Consider the following 25,206-nt stretch of genomic DNA (forward strand, 5'->3'; position numbering starts at 1 on the left):
TTTATTTGCTGAGATCTCTAGATCTATGCTGGAGACCTGTAGTGTTAATTTAACCCCTTTCATCCTTGTTTTGGACATATTATTATTGGTCATGGGTCTTCAACAGGGGGTCCGGGACCCCTAGGGGGTCCTCAGAGTTACTACAGGGGGTCCTCCAAATATTTGAGTGATAGAAAGTTTTTTTCTCATTTTTTATATTAACAACTTGAACCATAGTGTCCATATTCAGAGAACTTAAGCCAAAAAATGCAGCTCTACAAGCTCACAACGCCTCGCGCTGCGAGGGGTTGTGAGCTTGTAGATCGTCAATTTTCGGCAAAGAGGTTTGGTATAGAGGGGAAAAAGAGCAGTCTACAGAGTGAAAGGTCAAGTTTATTAAGTATTGACGGTTCAAGTGGTTAAATATCTGAAAACACAAATTGACATGAATCCAAAATACACTGAAGATTGTGTGGTCAAACAAAGAAACTGGGTAACACTTTAAAATAAGGTACCATTAATAAACATTAATTAACATTTATTAACATGCTTATTAACAGTTAGTTAATAGTTAATTAACAACTTTAATAACTATTAATAAGCTACTTTATTAACAATTAAGAAACCATTTATAAGACATTTACTAACATAAAAAAAACATGTATTAACATGCTTATTAACAGCTAGTTAATAGTTAATTAACAACTTGAATAACTATTAATAAGCTACTTTATTAACAATTAAGAAACCATTTATAAGACATTTACTAACCTTAATTAACAGTTATTAACATGCTTATTAACCCTTAGTTAATAGCTATTTAACAACTGAAAAAACTGTTAATAAGCTACTTTATTAACAATTAAGAAACCATTTATAAGAAATGTACTAACCTTAATAAACAGTTATTAACATCCTTATTAACATTTAGTAAATAGTTAAATAACAACTAACAAACAATTTATAAGAAATGTATTAACATTAATATATCTTAACAAAAATAGATAATAAAGAGGTTATTCAACCTTAATAAACACCTAATAACCTATTTAAAAGATACTTTATTAATGAATAATAAGCCATTTATAAGTAGCCTATTAACCTTATTGTATGGTTAATTAGTAGATAGTAAGAAAGTTGTTCAACCTTAAATAACATCTAATAAACAAATTATTAGCCACTTAATTAACAGTTATTTAACCGTTTATTAAACCTTAATTTCATATTTCTATATGTTAATATAAGGATAATAAGAAAGTAATACATCCGTAATTAACTCATTGAGTGCCTATCCCGAATTAGTTCGGGATATATGATCGTATCACAGGGTGCCTATCCCGAACAAGTTCGGGATATAAAAAAAAAAAAAAAAAAAAAAAAAAAAAAAATTTTTTTTTTTTTGAAAACATTTTTTTTGAATTTTTTTTTTTTTTTTTTGGACCCCATCAAATCTGGTGAACATGATTTCAATCGCGATTTTGCATGTTCCACCCCCATACAACCCCATCTAACATACAGGGCAGCCATTTTTGTTTACATTACATGTAAAACATAAGGGCGATTATCTCAAGAATGCCTGAACGGATTTCCAATCGGATTTTTTTGTTTGAAAGCTGTGAACAAACTGCACAAATCCACTCTGGATTGCATTGGATTTTTCAGAGCTCATTCTTCTCTGTTTTTTTCCCATGCATGAGGTGTGCAAGGTTTAATCATGGCTAAGTTGACGAAAATAAGGCTTCTAAAATGCTTGGTAGCCAATAGCTAACTTCAAGCTAACTTCATCCTCTTCCTGTACATGCAGTCATGCACAAAGGAAAGTGTTCAGGCAAGTCATGGCTGCAGGGCTTCTGCATATACCAGCATATCTCTATGGGATTTTCTCTGGCCACTGGGCGCCCTCTAGTGGTGAAAGGGGTGGCACTAAATGAGTTAACACTTAATACACAATTAATAAGATACTTAATTAACAATTTATAAAACCCCCATAACAAACTCATTAACTATATTATACTTATTAGCACATTAACAGACATTAGTTAGCCTTTATTAATAGCTCATAGTGCATTTTTAAATTATTTATTAACCATTTATTAACACATTAATTAAGTATTTTGCAGTACCTATTCTAAAGTGGGAGCAGTGTCTTATGAACATTAACAAATCATTAATAAAGCACTCATTAAAAACAAATTTGTTTCTTAAAAACATCAACACATTGTTTATTAAGCATTTATTAACACATTAATTAAGCATTTCGCAGTACCTATCCTAAAGTGGGAGCAGTGTGGTATAAACATTAACAAATCATTAATTAATAACTCATAAATAATGGAACAGTGGCTTGTTGACATCAACAAAGTGTTAATAAAGCATTAATTAACACATTAGTTAAGCATTTTGCAGTACCTATTCTAAAGTGGGAGCAATGTGGGATAAATATTACCAAACCATTAACAAAGCAGTCATTAACAATGGAACAGTGTCTTGTTAACATCAACAAAGCGTTAGTTAAGCATTTATTAACACATTAATTAATCATTTTGCAGTACCTATTCTAAAGTGGGAGCAGTGTGGTAAAAATATTAACAAACCATTAACAAAGCACTCATTAACAATGGAATAGTGTCTTGTTAACATCAACAAAGCGTTAGTTAAGCATTTATTAACACATTAATTAAGCATTTTGCAGTACCTATTTTAAAGTGGGAGCAGTGTGGTATACACATTAACAAAGCACTCATTAAAGGACAACTTTGTTTTTTTACAACAAGGAGGGGTTCATATTTTAGATTGTAATTAAAGAATATAAAAGATGAGTGTTAAAGTTATTTCATTTACATCTTTCTATTGTCTTAGAGATTCTTATTTCAGTGGTTGGGGGCATGCGTACAAGTGGCTAAATATGTAATTTTACACAGAGTAAGCCCATTCCCAAAATACAACGCAACCTTTCATGGATTGATGTGACTTATGGGGGCTAGAAGTGTTACTGTAAATAGCAATAAAGAAACTGCTGGCTTATTGTGTCTAAAAAGACATATTTGGCCACTTGTACGCATGCCCCCATGCGTACGCATGGCCCACATTTTAGCACAGTAATCGCGATAAAACAATAGAACGAAGCAAATGAAAACATTTTAGCACTCACTTTTTCTTTTCCCTAATTACAATCTAAAATATGAACCCTTGTTGTAAAAAAACAAAGTTGTCCTTTAACAATGGAACTGTGTCTTGTTAACATCAACAAAGCGTTAGTTAAGCATTTATTAACACATTAATTAAGCATTTTGCCGTACCTATTCTAAAGTGGGAGCAGTGTGCTTATAAACATTAACAAAGCACTAATAAAGTATTTATTAACACTAGAACATTGTCTTGTTTACATCAACAAAGTGTTAATAAGCATTTATTAACGATTTGGCAGTTCACATCTACCCAAAGGGGGTAAAAACAGGTCCAGAATACATTATGTTCACATAAGTTGATTTAGCGACTAAATATCTTACTAGATGGGGGTTTCTGCCGAAACAATGATCAAATGTGAAAGCATGATGGCATATAAAAACAAACTATTTAACACCCTTTTCCCCCTTTTTTATCTATAGACCCAGAAATGCGTAAATTGCCTTACATAGGCTTTTGTGTAGGTTCTATAAAGACTATTAAATAAATACTACAATATAAGGACTACTTCACAGACTTTCAAGCTTTGTTCATATAATTGGTCCTAACTAATGCTCATAAATTAGGGTACCATTGGCTGTGAACAGTTTAGGAACCCGCCTACCATCATTGATCGGGAAACCAAGCTAATAGAAACTGCAGGCTTTCTATTCCTGGAAAGTTAGCATGACAGAAGCTATTTTTGTTGTGTTATTAAAAAGTAAAAAAAAAGTGTCACTGGTAAGCAGGTTTCTGAAGTGTCCATAGTTGAACATCTGTGAAGTGGTCCTTTAAGCGTTGTTGATGGCATACTATATAGCCTTACCAGGACTGGGAAATGTACTCAAAATATATTGAAACCAATATCTGGAACCAAAACTTTATCATTTTCATGTTGGTTAATTGAATAATCAAGGTGCAGGCTTTAAAATGATTACCTTCACACACAAACTATGAAAAACATCTGAATGAATTGTATACTGTACTATTATGTCTTGTTGCAGAATCTTCCATTCAGTTGCTCAAGACTGTCCAGAATAAAATTCATTTAATGCTAACAAACAGCATTATTCAAGCATACATTTTACAAATTCTCTTGGAGGGAAAATATGTGCCAGTTGACTTAAGGTTTGTGTCCTACTTGGGTATTAAAATAAATGCCAAAAATTGCTCCTACTGATGTCCTACCCTACTGGCTCATCTGCCAGTGAAAAGCCCCCTTTGGAAGGACGTAGCAGCTCTTTTTTACTTATATTTTGTTAGTAGTACGAGATAAAAGATCAAAATGACTGGATACTCTGAAAATAGTTTTGGGTACAGACACTGTCACTTTCAACATTTATCTTACTTTTTACTTTAGGTAAATAACAGGGGGTTATTTATTCCTAAAGGAAAGCTGTAGACAAACAGAAGTAGCAATGTTTTGGGGCTAGTGATTCCTTTGCAGTTCATATAATATCATTCTAGTACAACTATCACTGTTGTATACTTCTTCCTCTTCTTGCCATCGTTTGAGGATGAGGAGCTTGAGGAATCTCTGGCGAAGGTGGCAGAGGTAGAGTAACTGGACTCGTAGAGCGACGGTACAGATGGTGACTTGACAGATGTTGCAGACTACTTTCTTTCACTGGTGTGTCTAGATGCTGTGACAACAAAAGGCAACGTTTAAGTAAATAGCAGGTTAGGAGACAGTCTTCAGGCATTTTAGACATATTTTGTTCATAAAGACGTTCACTTTTCAGAAGGTGTCTGTGTTGAAAATATATTTAGTTTTTTTCATTTTGTGAAAAGATTACATTTGGAGCTGGAACTGGTTTCTGCACGACAGCAGAATTATTATAATTATTACACCATTTCTGTGTTTCTGTGGGTGTTAAAAAATAATCTAGAAAAGGGTTCATAGTAGTAAATTAGTCGGTGGAGGGACGTGGGGTTCGAAACATCATGTCCATGGTGTAAGGAACAAAACATACAAAAATATCTGTAGGGCCGTCACCAAAATAAAAAGCCTTTCCCAGCCTTTTTTGAGCTAGGTCAATTCGACTTGGCCTGTTGTAGAGCCACCATGAGGCTGATTTGAACATTTTCAAGTGGCATTTCTTCCTTAGCCTAGTGCAGGGGTCTTCACCAGGGGGTCCGCGACCCCTAGGGGGTCCGCGGAGGTACTGCAGGGGGTCCGCAAAATTATTAATAAAAAAAAAGATTTCAATTTTTTTTCCCATTTTCCACATTTATGTTAAAAAATAAATCATGATTCTATCCATTTTGAATAGCTTGAATACATGATTACTATGCAATTGACATATTGTTGATATTATTGACATTTGTCAGTTAATAAGTAGTATGTTTAGAAATGGTTGTCGTACGGCCCACCCTGGCTGCTCGCTGTAACTTGTACATGTTTAAAATAAAAAAATATGTCGTAGCTCCGACCCCCCCACCCTACGAGGTGGTAGGGGGTCCCTGCTCCATCTCCCCATCAGTTTGGGGGTCCCCGGCCTGAAAACGTTGAAGACCCCTGGCCTAGTGGGAATTTGTGTGCAGTTTCACTGCAATCAGACACTACTTTCCTGATTTGCAACATTTTGTTGGGCCACCTCTACAAACTAGATTTCAGTGTTTTTTACACAGTGAAATACACATTGGTAAATTAGCCAATTAATTTATGTGTACTGATTTGCATGTTATTTGGATAAAATCTGGAGGAGTAAAAACAATGTTTTACATAAGTCAACCTCCTTATATCTGCCTATAAAAGGCAGATATAAAAAATGCATGGCAAAATAAATAAAATAAAATAAAATAAAATAAAAATCCCTGGCCTCAAGAGAGTACGCATAAAAGGTTTTTAGAAATCAACCTGTTATAGCGCCACCATGAGGCCAATTTGAAAATGTGGCATTTCTTCCTCGGCCTTGTGGGAATGTGTGTGTATAATTTCACTAGCCTGTTAATAAACCAGACTGCACAACACCACCCACCGACACGCAGTGAGGAATTAGTATGAGCAACGCCAGGCTATAATTTCACGGAAACCGTACGCTGTATTCATGATTTGGGGCATTTTTTTCTTCAAAACAGAGCATCCTGCAAACTTTGAAAGCCAATCTGAGCCAATCAGGTTTGAATATTACACACGCACCACCACTCACTTCAAACTTGGTTTGATTTTTTCCCCCTTCTCCACCAGCATACAGTATCAGGTTGCTACAATTTCTACAGTCCAGTAACTACAAGCCCTGGCCTCCCCCTACCAACAACATACCACACAGCAGCTTCTATTTTTTTCTCTATCCCACAAAAACATCAATCAATCAGGTAGTCACATGTATCACAGTAAAGCTCAAATTATAAACAACAATGGTGTCCATACATTAGCATAATGACTTAATAGTTTGGTCTCAGTTGTTATATGTGCAAATAAGCCGAAAAGCTTACTAGGATCTCCTTTTAGTTGACCTTGTACCAGTGAACTGTACTGTCGTGAAACTGTACCTTTTCCTATACAAACTTCTAATAAAGTCTTCAATCAATCAATCAATCAATCAATCAATCAAACAAACAAACAAACAAACAAACAAACAAACAAACAAACAAACAAACAAACAAACAAACAAACAAACAAACAAACACACAAACAAACAGGGATAGACAGCACTTTAACTCTGCAGCAGCAGTGGGGCCTCCTACAAAATAGTACACCAGTTATTTTAGACAGCAACTTTAGCTTAGCTTACTTACTTGATTTAAGGGACCCTAACCCTAACCTCACTAAAACTAATGCTGTGAGGTGGGGAACATAGAGAGGGGAACATAGAACCTGGGGAACATAGGGTGGACCCCACATTGATACAGGGTGTACCAAAGCATATGTTACAAAATTGGACACAAAGGTTTCAAACCCATCATTGTTTTTTTTTTTTTTTTTAAGAAAGGTATCTGGACTTTAGCAAGCAAGCAATGTATGTAGGACCTAGCTAGCAACAGTGATTGAGGCCTGTATTGCTAGCTATGTGTTATCATCTTATCAACACAATACTTGACTGAATTATTTTCCCTTCACAAACTATAATAACAAAAGTGATTGTTAGCTATCATACAGTATATTATATTATCAACAAGTTATTATGATCTTGTGGTGTATACATACCATTAATGTTCACAGCACGTTCTCAGACCTCCTTCTTCTTCCTGTTTACTTTTCTCAGACCTGTTCTTCTTCTTGGCAGTTGGCAAACCAACTTAGGTGCATTACTGCCACCACCTGGATTGTGTGTAACAATTGATCTCATATTATGCGTGACAGGCAGTGGTGTAAAGTAACTAAGTATGTTTACTCAAGTATTGTACTTAAGTATATTTTTTAAGTATTTGTACTTTACCTGAGTTTTCCCAATTTCCAGTACTTTTACCTCTACTCCACTACATCTCAAAGGCAAATAATGTACTTTTACACCACTAAATTTATTTGAACACTTAAGTTACTAGTTACTTTGCAGATTTTGATTATTATTATTACAAAACATACCATAAGTCATATACTTCAGCTATATACATTTTGTCCATTTGAAAATAGCCGATCTACAAGCGCATTGTGAGCTTGTAGATCGGCTATTTTCAAAAGATGTTTGTAGAAACTTTGTACACTTGAAAACTTGAACTGCAATATTCTGCATAATGAGTACTTTTATATTTTGTACTTTAAGTAACATTTAATGCCAATACTTTTGTACTTTTACCAAGTACGGAAGATAAGCGACCGTTAGGTTGCAGCGTGATTTTAGGGCAAAATCTGTAGGAGCAGTGTCCAAAAATGTGTTTGAAAAAATCTGCCTGATGGTGGCGCTATATGGGACAGATCCATGTTGATGTCATGATAGACATACTGTGTACCGATTTGCGAGATTTTTGGGGCGTTTACCGTGACCCTTAGGGTACGGTCACACCAAACTACCTATGTGAGTGGATTCCCAATTCTGCCAATGCATTTCAATGAGAATGGAGCGGTTTTGGCAGATATCCTCTACTGGTAGGAAACCACTCCATTCCCATTGAAATACATTGGCAGAATCGGTAATCCACTGTCATAGGTAGTTTGGTGTAGCCTTAGGGCACAGTCACACTGGAAAATATAATATGAGAGTGGATTCCGCCAATGCATTTCATTGGGAATGGTGTGGATTGAAGTACTGTTTTACCCCTTCTGTCCAATCGGGTGAGTCGAAGACGGACTGTCCCAAGCCTCACGAAATGACAAGTGGTTCAGGCCTGGCGCTACAGGGGGGCCTGGGGGGGCATTGCACCCTCTATGCAAAGTCAAGAAAATATCAAAAACAACACAAATATTGGCTGAATATTATTATATATTATTATTACCATTATTATTATTACCCCCCTTATTATTATATTGTATTATTATAAAACTGGCATCTGTTGTAGGTATTATAGATTTATAAAATGAATATTCATTATTACTAGCCTATATAAAAATATATGTGCCCCCTCACAATTTTCAAAAGCCCCCTTTGTCATTTCATCCTGCATCCGGCCCTGAAGTGGTTGTCATTGGTTATCGGGGGAATCCACTGGCTGCGAAAAACAGTTGGTTGAGCATAAAAAGAGTTTGTCAACCTGCCAGCCATACTTAAATGTGACCATGCCCTTACAAGTAAAGTCCGGAATTCACAATGTACTTTGTAAAAGTATAAAAGTATGAAGTCCAGAAAGTAAAAGCAGTCATTATGCAGAATGTAGGCTACAAACATCTTTCGAAAATAGCAGATCTACAAGCTCACAATGCGCTTGTAGATCGGCTATTTTCAAATGGACAAAATGTATATATAGCTGAAGTATATGATAATAATAAGTATATAATAATAACCAAAATCTGCAAAGTAATTAGTAACTAAAGTGTTCAAATAAATGTAGTGGTGTAAAAGTACAATATTTGCCTTTGAGATGTAGTGGAGTATAGAGGTAAAAATACTGGAGATTGGGAAAACTCAGGTAAAGTACAAATACTTAAAAAATATACTTAAGTACAGTACTTGAGTAAACATACTTAGTTACTTTACACCACTGCCTGTCACGCATAATATGAGATCAATTGTTACACACAATCCAGGTGGTGGCAGTAATGCACCTAAGTTGGTTTGCCAACTGCCAAGAAGAAGAACAGGTCTGAGAAAAGTAAACAGGAAGAAGAAGGAGGTCTGAGAACGTGCTGTGAACATTAATGGTATGTATATGTTACAGTATGTTCAAGAAACCAGTAAAAGTTGTCAAGGAGCACTCGTTTTGACGTTCACCACACACTAATCACCACCAGATGGCGACGTCAGCCACTGGATAAGAGAGTTACGTCACGCTTTGAACTCGCCGCAGACCGGAAGTGTTTACTCTTTATTTACTAGCCTAGCCTAGCCTAGCCTAGCCTAGCCTAGCCTAGCCTAGCCTAGCCTAGCCATTAGCTCCATTGTAGTCACTTGGACAGGGCGTTTAACGTGCGCTTGCCCAGGCCTTACGGCCTGGGCATAAATATAACGATTGCATTCACCACGGCTTCGTAACTCGCGCGGCGCTCCGCCGGCCGCGCGGCCCTGGCCCGCTCTTCGCGGCCACTCGCGCCTGCGGCGCTCGGGGGCGAAGAGCAGGACCAAGGTCCGCTGGCCTTCGCGCCGCTTGGGGCTTCGTGGACCCAGGGGGGCCTCGTAACTCGTTTGGGCTTCGTGGATACAGGGGGGCTTCGGTAGCCGCTCGCAGTGTCGTGGACAATAGAGCGGCGCACCGCCTGGAATACGTTGTTGTGGCGACCGCTTGCTCCGCCCCGTGCCGCATCACGAGTGCTCCGCGTCTCGAATGTGCTGGTTCTCTTATATCCGGTGACATATACACCACAAAATCATAATTACTTGTTGATAATATAATATACTGTATGATAGCTAACAATCACTTTTGTTATTATAGTTTGTGATCATGAAGGGAAAATAATTCAGTCAAGTATTGTGTTGATAAGATGATAACACATAGCTAGCAATACAGGCCTCAATCCCTGTTGCTAGCTAGGTCCTACATACATTGCTTGCTTGCTAAAGTCCAGATACCTTTCTTAAAAAATCAAAAAAATCAAAAAAAAACAATGATGGGTTTGAAACCTTTGTGTCCAATTTTGTAACATATGCTTTGGTACACCCTGTATCAATGTGGGGTCCACCCTATGTTCCCCAGGTTCTATGTTCCCCTCTCTATGTTCCCCACCTCACAGCATTAGTTTTAGTGAGGTTAGGGTTAGGGTCCCTTAAATCAAGTAAGTAAGCTAAGCTAAAGTTGCTGTCTAAAATAACTGGTGTACTATTTTGTAGGAGGCCCCACTGCTGCTGCAGAGTTAAAGTGCTGTCTATCCCTGATTGATTGATTGATTGATTGATTGATTGATTGAAGACTTTATTAGAAGTTTGTATAGGAAAAGGTACAGTTTCACAACAGTACAGTTCACTGGTACAAGGTCAACTAAAAGGAGATCCTAGTAAGCTTTTCGCTATTATTATGCTAATGTATGGACACCATTGTTGTTTATAATTTGAGCTTTACTGTGATACATGTGACTACCTGATTGATTGATGTTTTTGTGGGATAGAGAAAAAAATAGAAGCTGCTGTGTGGTATGTTGTTGGTAGGGGGGAGGCCAGGGCTTGTAGTTACTGGACTGTAGAAATTGTAGCAACCTGATACTGTATGCTGGTGGAGAAGGGGGAAAAAAATCAAACCAAGTTTGAAGTGAGTGGTGGTGCGTGTGTAATATTCAAACCTGATTGGCTTAGATTGGCTTTCAAAGTTTGCAGGATGCTCTGTTTTGAAGAAAGAAATGCCCCAAATCATGAAAACAGAGTACGGTTTCCGTGAAATTATAGCCTGGCGTTGCTCATACTAATTCCTCACTGCGTGTCGGTGGGTGGTGTTGTGCAGTCTGGTTTATTAACCAAGCTAGTGAAATTATACACACACATTCCCACTAGGCCGAGGAAGAAATGCCACATTTTCAAATTGGCCTCATGGTGGCGCTATAACAGGTTGATTTCTAAAAACCTTTTATGCATACTCTCTTGAGGCCAGGGATTTTTATTTTATTTTATTTTATTTTATTTTATTTATTTTGCCATGCATTTTTTATATCTGCCTTTTATAGGCAGATATAAGGAGGTTGACTTATGTAAAACATTGTTTTTACTCCTCCAGATTTTATCCAAATAACATGCAAATCAGTACACATAAATTAATTGGCTAATTAAAGTAGTGTGTGATTGCAGTGAAACTGCACACTAATTCCCACTAGGCTAATAGTAAGGGAAAGTTAGCCTATTGCTACATCAATCTGGGAACTAAATCTAAATCACTAGCTTTCTTCACAAATGTGTTCACAAAGGTGTCTACTATCACCTCTGAACTTTGTCAAACCTGGGATTAAAGGGGGAAAAATAAAACATGGCCAATATGAACGTATGAAGTGTGTAATTAGGGTATTGTTGGGCTGCTGAATCCATTCCAACCATTAGTTATAAGTAAAAATGACTCTTTGGCCATAAAAAAGGCCTAATTGGCTAAGGCTTAGCCAATCATGTCATTCGAGTTCACATGTGTCCTGTTAGTCCCTATGTTTTAAACCCTGTGTTTGAATGTTCATTGTCAGATTGTATCATGTTATCCTGTGAGTCATGTGTATTACCCACCTGATCTTGAATAGTTTTCATGAATTCAAACACTACTCCAACCTTTTTTTTATTGCCAATATTATATGTCTCATGGACACACAAAATTTGGTGTGGCCTATTTTATGGCCAAGGAGTCATTTTAACTGAAAACGAATGGTTGGAATGGATTCAGCGGCCCAAAAATACCCAAATTACACACCTCATACGCCCCCCACCCCTTTAATCCCAGGCCCTCGGGATACCCAATAACTTTGATTGGCTCCCACAAAGTATGTCAAGGGAGTTGGGTTTGACAAAGTTCAGAGGTGATAGTAGACACCTTTATGAACACATTTGTGAAGAAAGCTAGTGATTTAGATTTAGTTCCCAGATTGATGTAGCAATAGGCTAACTTTCTCTTACTATAAGGAAGAAATGCCACTTGAAAATGTTCAAATCAGCCTTATGGTGGCTCTACAACAGGCCGAGTCGAATTGACCTAGCTCAAAAAAGGCTGGGAAAGGCTTTTTATTTTGGTGACAGATATTTTTTTATGTTTTTTTCCTTACACCATGGACATGATGTTTCGAACCCCACGTCCCTCCACCGACTAATTTACTACTATGAACCCTTTTCTAGATTATTTTTAACACCCACAGAAACACAGAAATGGTGTAATAATTATAATATCTCTGCTGTCGTGCAGAAACCAGTTCCAGCTCCAAATGTAATCTTTTCACAAAATGAAAAAAACTAAATATATTTTCAACACAGACACCTTCTGAAAAGTGAACGTCTTTATGAACAAAATATGTCTAAAATGCCTGAAGACTGTCTCCTAACCTGCTATTTACTTAAACGTTGCCTTTTGTTGTCACAGCATCTAGACACACCAGTGAAAGAAAGTAGTCTGCAACATCTGTCAAGTCACCATCTGTACCGTCGCTCTACGAGTCCAGTTACTCTACCTCTGCCACCTTCGCCAGAGATTCCTCAAGCTCCTCATCCTCAAACGATGGCAAGAAGAGGAAGAAGTATACAACAGTGATAGTTGTACTAGAATGATATTATATGAACTGCAAAGGAATCACTAGCCCCAAAACATTGCTACTTCTGTTTGTCTACAGCTTTCCTTTAGGAATAAATAACCCCCTGTTATTTACCTAAAGTAAAAAGTAAGATAAATGTTGAAAGTGACAGTGTCTGTACCCAAAACTATTTTCAGAGTATCCAGTCATTTTGATCTTTTATCTCGTACTACTAACAAAATATAAGTAAAAAAGAGCTGCTACGTCCTTCCAAAGGGGGCTTTTCACTGGCAGATGAGCCAGTAGGGTAGGACATCAGTAGGAGCAATTTTTGGCATTTATTTTAATACCCAAGTAGGACACAAACCTTAAGTCAACTGGCACATATTTTCCCTCCAAGAGAATTTGTAAAATGTATGCTTGAATAATGCTGTTTGTTAGCATTAAATGAATTTTATTCTGGACAGTCTGGACAGCAACTGAATGGAAGATTCTGCAACAAGACATAATAGTACAGTATACAATTCATTCAGATGTTTTTCATAGTTTGTGTGTGAAGGTAATCATTTTAAAGCCTGCACCTTGATTATTCAATTAACCAACATGAAAATGATAAAGTTTTGGTTCCAGATATCGGTTTCAATATATTTTGAGTACATTTCCCAGTCCTGGTAAGGCTATATAGTATGCCATCAACAACGCTTAAAGGACCACTTCACAGATGTTCAACTATGGACACTTCAGAAACCTGCTTACCAGTGACACTTTTTTAACTTTTTAATAACACGACAAAAATAGCTTCCGTCATGCTAACTTTCCAGGAATAGAAAGCCTGCAGTTTCTATTAGCTTGGTTTCCCGATCAATGATGGTAGGTGGGTTCCTAAACTGTTCACAGCCAATGGTACCCTAATTTATGAGCATTAGTTAGGACCAATTATATGAACAAAGCTTGAAAGTCTGTGAAGTAGTCCTTATATTGTAGTATTTATTTCAGAGTCTTTATAGAACCTACACAAAAGCCTATGTAAGGCAATTTACGCATTTCTGGGTCTATAGATAAAAAAGGGGGAAAAGGGTGTTTAACTCATTGAATGCCCTTTTCAAGATGGCCGCCAAGTACCAGGATGCCACGTTCTTAAATTTCTAGTGCACGGATCAATTTTTAGTGCACGGATTGTGCACGCCCATGCACCATATATGCACCATATGTGTAGTACTTTTTAACAGCTTTCAAACAAAAAAATCCGCTTGGAAATCCGTTCAGGCATTCATGAGATAAAAGCCTTCAAAGTCAGACAAAACAAACACTGCCACCTTCCTAAATTTCGAGTGCACGGATCAATTTTTAGTGCACGGATCGTGCACGCCCATGCCTAGATCATGCACCATATGTGTAGTACTTTTTAACAGCTTTCAAACAAAAAAATCCGCTTGGAAATCCGTTCAGGCATTCATGAGATACAAGCCTTCAAAGTCAGACAAAACAGCCATTTTTGACATTTTGAAAGATGTGTTTGTTATGGGGCTAAACAAGCAATTTCGCAATTGCAATCATGACTAATACATTTGAGGCATTTTTAGAAAATTTTTTATAAAAAAAAAAAAATGATTTTTTTTTTTTTTTTTTTCAAAATGGCTTCCAACTCGGGAAACTCGGGCTGTGGCAGCCTGGGAGTACTGTAATAACTCGTGAAACTCGTGCCTTGGCAGTCAATGAGTTAATAGTTTGTTTTTATATGCCATCATGCTTTCACATTTGATCATTGTTTCGGCAGAAACCCCCATCTAGTAAGATATTTAGTCGCTAAATCAACTTATGTGAACATAATGTATTCTGGACCTGTTTTTACCCCCTTTGGGTAGATGTGAACTGCCAAATCGTTAATAAATGCTTATTAACACTTTGTTGATGTAAACAAGACAATGTTCTAGTGTTAATAAATACTTTATTAGTGCTTTGTTAATGTTTATAAGCACACTGCTCCCACTTTAGAATAGGTACTGCAAAATGCTTAATTAATGTGTTAATAAATGCTTAACTAACGCTTTGTTGATGTTAACAAGACACAGTTCCATTGTTAAAGGACAACTTTGTTTTTTTACAACAAGGGTTCATATTTTAGATTGTAATTAGGGAAAAGAAAAAGTGAGTGCTAAAATGTTTTCATTTGCTTCGTTCTATTGTTTTATCGCGATTACTGTGCTAAAATGTGGGGCATGCGTACGCATGGGGGCATGCGTACAAGTGGCCAAATATGTCTTTTTAGACACAATAAGCCAGCAGTTTCTTTATTGCTATTTACAGTAACACTTCTAGCCCCCATAAGTCACATCAATCCATGAAAGGTTGCGTTGTATTTTGGGAATGGGCTTACTCTGTGTAAAATTACATATTTAGCCACTTGTACGCATGCCCCCAACCACTGAAATAAGAATCTCTAAGACAATAGAAAGATGTAAATGAAATAACTTTAACACTCATCTTTTATATTCTTTAATTACAATCTAAAATATGAACCCCCTTGTTGTAAAAAAACAAAGTTGTCCTTTAATGAGTGCTTTGTTAATGTGTATACCACACTGCTCCCACTTTAAAATAGGTACTGCAAAATGCTTAATTAATGTGTTAATAAATGCTTAACTAACGCTTTGTTGATGTTAACAAGACACTATTCCATTGTTAATGAGTGCTTTGTTAATGGTTTTTTAATATTTTTACCACACTGCTCCCACTTTAGAATAGGTACTGCAAAATGCTTAATTAATGTGTTAATAAATGCTTAACTAACGCTTTGTTGATGTTAACAAGACACTGTTCCATTGTTAATGACTGCTTTGTTAATGGTTTGGTAATATTTATCCCACATTGCTCCCACTTTAGAATAGGTACTGCAAAATGCTTAACTAATGTGTTAATTAATGCTTTATTAACACTTTGTTGATGTCAACAAGCCACTGTTCCATTATTTATGAGTTATTAATTAATGATTTGTTAATGTTTATACCACACTGCTCCCACTTTAGGACAGGTACTGCGAAATGCTTAATTAATGTGTTAATAAATGCTTAATAAACAATGTGTTGATGTTTTTAAGAAACAAATTTGTTTTTAATGAGTGCTTTATTAATGATTTGTTAATGTTCATAAGACACTGCTCCCACTTTAGAATAGGTACTGCAAAATACTTAATTAATGTGTTAATAAATGGTTAGTAAATAATTAAAAAATGCACTATGAGCTATTAATAAAGGCTAACTAATGTCTGTTAATGTGCTAATAAGTATAATATAGTTAATGAGTTTGTTATGGGGGTTTTATAAATTGTTAATTAAGTATCTTATTAATTGTGTATTAAGTGTTAATTATGGATGTATTACTTTCTTATTATCCTTATATTAACATATAGAAATATAACGGTTAAATAACTGTTAATTAAGTGGCTAATAATTTGTTTATTAGATGCTATTTAAGGTTGAACAACTTTCTTACTATCTACTAATTAACCATACAATAAGGTTAATAGGCTACTTATAAATGGCTTATTATTCATTAATAAAGTATCTTTTAAATAGGTTATTAGGTGTTTATTAAGGTTGAATAACCTCTTTATTACTATTTTTGTTAAGATATATTAATGTTAATACATTTCTTATACATTGTTTGTTAGTTGTTATTTAACTATTTACTAAATGTTAATAAGGATGTTAATAACTGTTTATTAAGGTTAGTACATTTCTTATAAATGGTTTCTTAATTGTTAATAAAGTAGCTTATTAACAGTTTTTTCAGTTGTTAAATAGCTATTAACTAAGGGTTAATAAGCATGTTAATAACTGTTAATTAAGGTTAGTAAATGTCTTATAAATGGTTTCTTAATTGTTAATAAAGTAGCTTATTAATAGTTATTCAAGTTGTTAATTAACTATTAACTAGCTGTTAATAAGCATGTTAATACATGTGTTTTTAATGTTAGTAAATGTCTTATAAATGGTTTCTTAATTGTTAATAAAGTAGCTTATTAATAGTTATTAAAGTTGTTAATTAACTATTAACTAACTGTTAATAAGCATGTTAATAAATGTTAATTAATGTTTATTAATGGTACCTTATTTTAAAGTGTTACCGTGGGGGAGTCCTGCTTCATCTCTCTCTCAACTAAGGGGTCCTTGGCCTGAAAAGTTGAAGACCCCTGTTATAGGTGATTAAAAAAAGGAAAAGCTTCAAAATGTTTCAAACATTTTCTAACACGTTAAAGAAGAGATTTTCTAAAGTAGCCAAGATGGCAGGTTTACATTACAAGCCTGCAACGTGTCGCGATGCGACGCATTGCCTGCCTATAGGTATAGATCGTCTTTTTCCGCTGCACAAGTATAGGGCTTAAGAGGTTAACTCTCTGTCAAATTAGCCTGGGCTGGCTTCCAATTTAGGGCTTTTGATCCGGTCGGGAGCGGAAGAGCTCCTACGTTTTTCTGTAGTCCAAAACGGACTACACTTTGGCCGGAAACAACGACCGGAAACAGTTTTAACCCGTACTTGCGCATGCGCTAACTACTTGCGCATGCGCTAAACTGGGTTGAAACTGTTTCCGGTCGTTGTTTCCGGCCAAAGTGTAGTCCGTTTTGGACTACAGAAAAACGTAGGAGCTCTTCCGCTCCCGACCGGATCAAACTGCCCGTTTAGTAAACGAAGACCAGGCTTTCTCTCAGGGGAAAGCCTGGTGAGGCGAGGTTACTGTCAAATCAACACTCAGGATTTTACTGTGTACATGCAATCACGGCCTTTTGTTTTGTGCGAGTGCACCAAGGCCCCCGAGCCCCATCTTCAAACCCGGGCCGGGGCTGCACCACAGATGCTGTTTTGTTTGCTCCAAAAGCAGCCAAATAAACAGAGAACAATATGACTCTGTGTTCACTCAGCTGACCAAATTTATTTTCTAGCCTTTGTTTACTTTGGAGCCGTTTAGCGGAGGATAACATGGGAATAAACTACAACTACAAAGCAAATTTCACGTCTTAATCAATAAAATGCATGGGAAGGTCCAGGGGGGGGGGGGGGGGGGGGAGAGACATTGAGAGAAGGAAAAAGGTCCCAGGTGACCTTTCAACGCCATAAAGAATACCCATGGAATCAGCGTGGCCTGTGTACTCAATGAAACTAGGCAGGTACCTTTGACAGCCCTGGTTCCTCCCAGGCCTCCTGCCCTGTTCAATTCTATTTACCTGTCACCAGTTTGACAACAGTATACTATACACACACACGCACGCACGCACGCACGCGCGCGCGCAGCGCGCGCACGCACGCACGCACGCACGCACGCACGCACGCACACACACACACACACACACACACACACACACACACACACACACACACCAGGTGGTGTGCATTTTCCAGCCTCCATTTGCCGGGAGGCCTCCTCCTCCTCCTTCCATCCCTGAATCTCCCAATCTTTTTTTTCCCCCCCCTTCCCAGCCAGCTTCATTCACAGCGAGGCTTAAGCATGGGAGAATGAGACTCCATGCACACACCACACAAAGAATGAAGCACCTTAATGGGGACTAAATCGAGAGAGTTTGAAGAAGTGCTTGATATCAGCCTGTCGCTGTGACTGCGCACACACACGGGCGCATGCGTGCGCGCACACACAGACACACAAATCACCTCTCAGATTCCAAATGTGTTACACCCTCAGCATTTGACACGAACACCCTGAGAGCCCTCCCACCCCCCCAAACTCCTTCACTTACTCATTCACTCTCTCCCCATCTCGCTCTCTATTTCCCTTCTTCTTTCAACGCACATGCTTCAAAAGCTGTATTTCTGGCTTACTAGATCGGAACACAAAGACCTCTTCTTATGCATCCTGGAGAAGCCCCACTAGAGAGGCCTAGATTCCATCATGGGTTAGTTGCTGGCCTTCTCTCTCTCTCTCTCTCTCTCTCTCTCTCTCTCTCTCTCTCTCTCTCTCTCTCTCACTCTCTCTCTCTCTCTACTTTCTCATTACCATTTCCATACAGGATTAAGCCACTTGGCCTTTGGAATGGGTGTGTGTGTGTGTGTGTGTGTGTGTGTGTGTGTGTGTGTGTGTGTGTGTGTGTGTGTGTGTGTGTGTGTGTGTGTGTGTGTGTGTGTGTGTGTGTGTTATATTTTTTTGCCCATTTCTTTTTTTTCACCCTCCTCCTGCATTCTAAAGGCCCCGACTTAAACGATCACTAAGACAATCAGCTCATAAACTAGCCCTTTTTTAATGTCTATTCACACACACTGCCAGCTGGGTCCAAAGTATGCACAAGTAGAGGAACTGACTCAATGGTGGTCAATGGACAAGAGTGCTTCAGCTAGCCTTTTCTCACCTTCCAGTCCATAATCCAGCCAAAAGAGACAGAGAGAAGAGCAGACATTGACTAGCTTGAGACAGACCAACAACAATTTCGCAGTTTGCATGCAGTTTGAAAATGACATCAGTAAAATCCTGTGCGTTGACTTTCCCTGGATTCAACCCTTTGACCAGGAGTCTTCAACAGGGGGTCCGGGACCCCTAGGGGGTCCTCAGAGTTACTACAGGGGGGGGGGGCCCACCAAATCTTCGTGTGATAGGATAATTATTTTTAAATTAACAACTTGAACCCTCGCATCCCAATTCTGAGGATAACTTTAGACAAAAATAGCAGATCTACTCGCTACGAGAGCTTGTAGATCGGCTATTTTCTACAAATAGGTTTGGTGTAGAAGTAAAAAAGAGCAGACCAAAGTTAACCAAAAACACAAATCCAACATACACTGATGACAGTGCTGTCAAACAACATGAATCTATCTATGAAATCGATGAAAATCGGCATCATGCATGTAGAGGGGGTCCCTGCTTCATGTCTCTCTCAACTCCTCCTTGGCCTGAGAACGTTGAAGACCCCTGATGTAGGCCAATGATAAACGACCATTTGACGGATGAAGAGTTACACAACAAATCGCCATGGCTGCCAAGTTTCTGTCACAACAGAAAATGTGAAATCTGGAATTTCGCTCTTCTCTCCTAAAGTCCAAACGCCACCTCCACCCTCTCCTCCACCTTATCCTCCTCCTCCTCCTCATCAGAATACATTAACCCATTTAGGCCAAGGAATGCTTTAACCAGTGAAAAATAGCAGATATACAAGCTCACAGCGCGGCACCGAGTGCTGTGCTGCGAGCTTGTAGATCTGCTATTTTTGAAAAAGTCGTGAAAATGTGTGCAAATCTTTGAACATATGTATTTTTAAAGCGAACGTTTGTAACTCAAATGTTGCTTCTGGGTGGTCCCTGGAACTAAATATTTTGAGATGGGGGTCCGTGGCCAAATAAATATAATTTTGGGGGTCCTTCACATGAAAAGGTTTGAGAACCACTGACATAGTAGTCTCTCAAGAACAGACCAACTGAGTTCCAGTTAAGGACCTTTTCTGTGGCGATGGCTGGCCAGATTGCTGACATAGAAACATATAGGTTTTTCAAAAAATCTTAGAAGGATTCAAAAGACACTTATAGAATCGGGTCAAAATTCTAATTTTCACGATTTTTCAAAAATAGAAGATCTACAAGCGTGTTGTATATCTGCTATTTTTCAATAGTTAAAGCATAAAATAATGATACACAAAATGTGTACCCGTTCTAAATGGGTTAATATCTTTGAGGGTTGGCGAGGGTTGGGTGAATACTACTCATGGACTAAACAAAGTGCAGAGTGACTTTGGGGTCTGGGATCTTCAAATAAACCCTGCCTGGGTGCCCTGGCGACCAGGAAGTGGAATTAGCTGCTATATTAGCTGACCTTCATCTTGTTGTTTCACGGAACCTGCCTGGCTGGGCCCCGCTCGGGCTCCGTAACCAGGGTCTCCGGGCCCCAACAATGCAGGCATTTCCCAGTCAGGGGCGTCACAAGGGGGGGGGGGAAAGTGGCACTGAGTTACTAGGGCCCAAGGTGGAGGGGCCTTAATTATTTTATGCTTTAACTATTGAAAAAATAGCAGATACACAAGCTCTCAGCGAGCTTGTAGATCTGCTATTTTTGAAAAGTCTTGAACATTTTTGCAAATCTTTGAATGTATGTATTTTTGAAGCGAACATTTGTAACTCAAATTTTGCTTCTGAGGGGAACCCCCGGAACTATATTTTGAGATGGGGGTCCGCGGCCAAATACATGTAATTTTGGGGGTCCTTCACATGAAAAGGTTTGAGCACCATTGACATAGAAACATAGATTTTTCAGATCTACAAGCTTGCAGCGCTGTGAGCTTGTATATCTGCTATTTTGCAATAGTTAAAGCACAAAATAATGCATAATAATGCTTTCCCAGTCTAAATGGGTTAAACACCCCATACCCCTATGAAGAACATTCATGGGGGGCCCGCAGTGAATCCTTGTACCCAGGACCCAGAATTTGGTGCGACACCTCTGTTCCCAGTGCAAAAAAAAAAAGAAAAAGGAAAACCTAAACGCAGGCCTCGGGGGTTTACTGAGCAAACAAGATGAGCCCTGCCAAATACTCCTCGCTCCCACATTTCACAATCACTTCTTCTATCGCCATTTTTCCCTTTCTGCTCCTGCCCATCCATGGAGCTCTGAGAAGCTATAACCTACCAGACAGTTTTGGGTCGGGAGAAAGAGAGGGAGAGAGAGACAGAGAGAGAGAGAGAGAGAGAGAGAGAGAGAGAGAGAGAGAGAGAGAGAGAGAGAGAGAGAGAGAGAGAGAGAGAGACATGCAAGGAAAGCGGAACATTGTGACCCACGGCCGAGATAAAGTTTATGGGAAGCTTTTCACGCCGTCGACCTATAAATCAGGACGTCTTGCTTCAGCACCAAATGTAGGCTTACCAGACCAGGAGAGATAGGAGAAAGAATGAAACAGTGGTGAAAACGTTTTACAATGTGAATGGCAAACTCAAAAGCTATAATGTAGAGTATAGGCTATAATCTATGTGCTTGACTGTTCTGACATTAGTTAAGGAATCACTGCATTTTGATGGATACCTGTTCTCTGACCTGAGAAAATGCCAGAACACAGAAGAAACACATGCAATAAAATGTCCCTGGGCCTAATAAATCAAATTCAATGAAGATGTCTTAATGTATGGAGACAATATGTGTAGGCGCAGTTAAATGTCTACCAAAGTACACCGCTAAATCCGGAGTGTTTGTTTGACTCTGTGAGTGCAGAAACGGGCCCTTGGGTCAGTTTTTACAGTCTCTGAGTTAAACGAACACTCTGGATATTACTGAGCATGTTCACTGCAGAGGTATGGTCTGGTCTGCTTTTGCCATTACTCAGTATGTTGTTTCTTCCTAGTGAAACCACATAAAAGCGGACACAAAGCAAAGTGGTCCTGAGTTGCCAGTAAATCAGGCTCCTCGCTTGTCGGATTAATACAGGAAGGCATCAAATGGTCAGGAAGCAGAACTGCTCCGTTAAAGCGAAAAAAAAGGGGGAAAGAAAAGCAGTGAACCACGTCTTAGAATCAGTCTCTTTAACGGTCAGAAGCGTGACTTTTCCACCGGTCCTGCTGGAACCAAAGAGTGTTGGACTGAATGTATCGGAGGATCTCAGGGGAGGACACATTTATATCAGGGGAATAAAATTCAAAGTGGGCGATAAAGTACAAGGTTTCTGGTGCTTGGAGTGTTATGGACCCAATCCTTCCACACACACAGGGGTATTACCTAGCAGATCTAGAATGTCAGCTACGGTACATGATAAATCTCAGCGCCCACAGCTTCAAAGAGGAAAGAACACCTCCTGTTTAGACATCATGCCCAATGCCGCCCCATGATGATCAATGTGTGTGTGTGTGCGCGCGTGCGTGCGTGCGTGTGTGCGCGCGCGCGTGTATGTGTGTGCCTGTGTGCGTGCGTTTGTGCGCGGGCAGACGTGTTAATGTGCAGGCGTGTAGGTGTGTGTGTGTGTGTGTGTGTGTGTGTGTGTGTGTGTGTGTGTGTGTGTGTGTGTGTGTGTGTGTGTGTGTGTGTGTGTGTGTAGGCCTATATATGTGTAGGTATGTGTATTTCACAGAGGGTGGCCGTCCAATTCGATCCCACACAGGCATCAAAGTGAGATGACCATCAAAGACCCAGCATCGACACCAGATCAAACACCCCCTTTTTTCCACAGCAATCATCCACGGGGTCACCCCAGGAAGACAGGGGTCAGACAGCCACGTCCAGTTCCACTCAGATGGCAGGAAATCCATTTACACACCCCTGGACCCCTGGACATACAGTGGCCAGATGTACCGTGTTAAATAGATTTGCCCCCATGGTAGTTGACCTTGGGGATTTTTCTACTGCATAATTATGGTGGATATAACTTGAAACTTTTGATGAAAGTTGTTTCACAGCTAGATGAAAGATCAATTTCTTCTCGTTGAATGTTTTTCTTTTTTCCTCCAAGTTTTATTTTCGCTTGTGCAGAGACCTTTAAAATGTCCTCTGTACGGCGTCCAGGGGGTGCAGGGTGGGGTAAGGTTTTTACCCACCCACCGCGGAGACTGGGGTTCAAATCAAATCCTCCACTGTGCCTCCGTTTGAGGTCGCAGCACTAGCGACTCCTACAGATTGGTTGAGGCCCCCTGGGCCCGTTAAGCAAAAAAATAAATAAAAAAAATAGAAGATATACAAGTGAGCTTGTAGATATGCTATTTAAAAAAAATGTCATTTGTCTTTGAATATTTTCTAACCGATTCTATAAATGTCTTCTAAATCCTTCATCTAAATCAGTGGTTCTCAAACTTTATCATGTCAAGGACCCCCAAATTACATGTATTTGGCCGCGGACCCCCATCTCAAAATATGTTGTTCCAGGGACCACCCATGAAGCAAATATTTGAGTTACAAAAGTTCGCTTTTAAAAAGATATAGGCCTATTCAAAGATCAAGATTTTTCAAGAATAGCATATCTACTAGCTCGCAGCGCAGCACTCGGTGGCGCGCTGTGAGCTTGTAGATCTGCTATTTTTCAACCATCAAAATTCTAGGCCTAAATCGGTTAAGCAGGGAGCAGAACTGGAAGGGACAGCATGTTTCTCACTGCCAGGTAAAAAGAAGGGTCTGGAGACTCCATGTGCATCGGAGGAGAGGAGACAAGTACGGATGGCAGTGACAGGGACATATGGAGGGTGTTGTGATGACCCTAGGGTCATATGCGTATTCCCCTGTGTGCATGTCTTTTTCCCCCTCAATGGTATGGGTGAGTGGTGCTGATTGAGCGAGTGATTGACTACCAGCTGAAGACTGAATGTGAGTGGTTGACTACTAGATGGACCCTGCTGGTGATTGGCTCCTGCCTATGTTGGTGGACTCCACTATAAAGCTGACTGTTTCTAGTTTTACAGATGTCTTTCTCCTAGCCTCCAACCACACCATTCCTCTTAGTTTTCTGAGTGCTAAAAGGCATTAAGTATGCAGTCTTGGTACGGTACGTATAAATGTTGCCTTTCTTGTCCATGTTTTTCTTTAGTTAAAGGGACTATGTCACCTTAAGGGTTACTGTCACCTTAAGAAATCATCTTAAAAACAAGTTATTATTTTTTTGATGTCATTGTGGGAATGCACGATAAGCCAATCAAATTAATTAATTGACTGTTACTTACTGCATGTCTGCACAATGTACATTTTCTTCCCATCGCCCGCAGGCTCGTTCTCAACTTCTCTGCTCCCACAGGGATAGCTGGGCTAGCACTAAAGCTAAAGACACACATTTATATATAAATCTGTGGATATAAAAATTATATTTCCGGTGGTTACTGGTTGTTACTTCCCCATTGTTCATGTGAATATGCTTGTTTATGTTTTATGGTTGAAATGGAAAACACAATGTTTACACTGAGAAGGGCAGCTGTGCTCTAACTGCGGGGCTGGCCAGTAGAGATGTGACGTTCGCGAAGTCTTTTGAACGGCTCTTTGAAATTAACGATATGATTCGGTTCACAGTAGGGAGCGGTTCCTTTCTAATGAACAGTGGTGGGAAAGTACTCAATTTCAGAGATCCAGCTCACTTCAAATAGCCATAAATCCCATCTCTGCTGGCCAGCTCTCTGCCTCTACTCCTCCTCCCCGCCCCGGGAGTGGAGGGGGCTGCGCTAAGGGGGATGGGATCATTTGATTCAGAGATTTCAGACCATTTTAAAAAAGACCCCGTGACCTACTGTATCCTACTGTATCATACTATTATAATTTCGGGGCGTGACAGTGGAGCTTTAAGGTAAGATAGGGGCACGGTGGCGCAGTCGGTAGCGATGTCGCGTCACAGAAGGTCCTGGGTTCAATTCCCACTGAGGATGCTGTGGGTGCTGGGGGTGTGATCTCTCCTCAACGTCAT

The 25,206-nt window shown here is 39.0% G+C and overlaps 1 protein-coding gene across 1 annotated transcript in view; it reads left to right on the forward strand.

Moving 5' to 3' along the window:
• hook2 (hook microtubule-tethering protein 2) overlaps positions 1-13,957 on the forward strand; it is a 305,258-nt gene extending 291,301 nt beyond the window's left edge. Inside the window, exon 16 of the transcript XR_013962019.1 lies at positions 13,936-13,957. The gene's annotated coding sequence lies outside the window, so the exon portion shown is untranslated. The remainder of the gene's footprint in view (positions 1-13,935) is intronic.
• The last annotated feature ends 11,249 nt before the right edge of the window (positions 13,958-25,206 follow it).

The sequence above is a fragment of the Nannobrachium achirus genome (genome assembly GCF_963921795.1).
Source record: "Nannobrachium achirus genome assembly, chromosome: 4".
NCBI classification, from domain to species: Eukaryota; Metazoa; Chordata; class Actinopteri; order Myctophiformes; family Myctophidae; genus Nannobrachium; species Nannobrachium achirus.